General features: G+C 37.4%; 1 pseudogene; it reads right to left on the bottom strand.

Moving 5' to 3' along the window:
- The window catches only part of LOC107556019 (translation initiation factor eIF-2B subunit alpha-like), an 11,872-nt pseudogene extending 10,700 nt beyond the window's left edge, over window positions 1-1,172 (bottom strand).
- Between the last annotated feature and the right edge of the window lie 512 nt (window positions 1,173-1,684).

Here is a 1,684-nt window from a genome sequence, read left to right as displayed (position 1 = left end):
TTGCGCCGCGCCACATCCAGACAGCATCACTGATTATAATGGGTTTTATTGTATTTTGTTGCGCCGCTCGCGTCCGGTGTAGACCCGCAGATACACTTGAACACTGAATTCTGTTAACTTCTGCATCTATTTGTGCCTGAAATACTGTGCTCTGCAAGTATCGTTGTAAACGCAGTTGCTTATAGCTTAGGTGAAGGAAAACAATTGAGAAAGAAAATGGATGTGTAACAGTATATCGGTTCACAGCAGTTTAATGTTCCTGTTGCTTTCTCTGTTCATGAACGTAAATCAAACAACAAAACACAAAGAAAAATCACTTCTGTAGCTTTAACACAGATTTGTTCAGATTTAATTTATAGTGAAAACTACGCAGTGTTATTTTACATTTGATTAGTCAATTTCTGTACCTGAATACTGTTAGACTTACCTGAAAAATATAAAGCACTGCTTATTTAATTTGTATCTTTGTTCTGTTATTTATCTATGCTTGCAATTTGTTGATTTACTCGCCTACAAAATCATAGTTTTTTGTTTTTCAAATATAAAGCTATTGAAATCATCTGATTTTTTTTTTTCCATATCGCAGAAAAAAAAATCGTGCAGCCCTACTTGGAATGTAAGACACGATCTTAATTCACCAAACAGCCGTAATATTAAAAAGAGCAACTAGACTGCCTGCGATGCTGAACCGACCGGATGTTCCAGTGAGGTGAGGCTGATGAAGCGCAGGAAGAGCTCTCCTCCAGACGACACAGCCACCGATGAATCCGTCTCTTCTAGTCTATGGATGGCCTTTGTCATGTTCTCTCACAGGCCGAGGATGGTCTCGCCTAGAGAAGGACAAGCGTCAGTTAACATGCGCATCTCACATCCCTGAACACGAGACTAAACTCACTCTGATCCCTCTTGAGGAACTCCAGCAGGGATCGTATAGCAGCCACCGCCGAAGCCACATCTGGGTCTTCTCGGATCTGCGCTCGGAAATATTCCACCAGCTCTGAGAGGAAAACATAAATAAATAGATACATCCTAGTGCTTGGCCATACGGAGCCTGCAGGTGAACAACATTAAACTCCCATCGTGAGAATGAAGACAAAGCATATTACCAATATTATTTTCTGCAACACTTTATAGTAAGGTTTAACTTGTTGCCATTAGTTTCCTACATCAGTTTACACAAACTAAAAACAGTTCTTCTATAACAGTCATAAATAGCAAAATCAAAAGTTGTGCATCTTTTAACATTTGTTGACACACTGTGAAGTGTGTGAAATAAGACGATAAAACAAAACATTGTTAGTTCATATTAGCTAATGCATCAACTAATGTTAAGACATGAGGCCTTACTGTAAAATGGTATCATGTTACTTATAATCTAGAGCCTAATTAATAATGTAAATATGTTTGATAATAATTTAAACGTATTTTATGTCGATAAAAGAATTCACAATTACAGTCAAGTATTAAAAGATAAATAAAATGAATGAATATATTGACATTAATAAAGGAAAAGATGGAAAAGTAGCTTACATAACATTTCGATCAGTTTCTCTGAATGGCACCCATAATGCACCTGTGCTCACATTTTAGCCCGTCGTATAACTGATCAAATAGATGGAGGGAAATCTAATGGTTTTCATAATCTGGAAGATGATCAAGAGAGCACAGCTACAAGCAAACTGTC

Source organism: Sinocyclocheilus grahami, unplaced genomic scaffold (genome assembly GCF_001515645.1).
Source record: "Sinocyclocheilus grahami isolate Dianchi unplaced genomic scaffold, SAMN03320097.WGS_v1.1 scaffold553.1, whole genome shotgun sequence".
Lineage (NCBI taxonomy): Eukaryota > Metazoa > Chordata > Actinopteri > Cypriniformes > Cyprinidae > Sinocyclocheilus > Sinocyclocheilus grahami.
The sequence above is the reverse complement of the archived record's forward strand: the minus strand, read 5'-3'. Positions and strand labels throughout refer to the sequence as shown.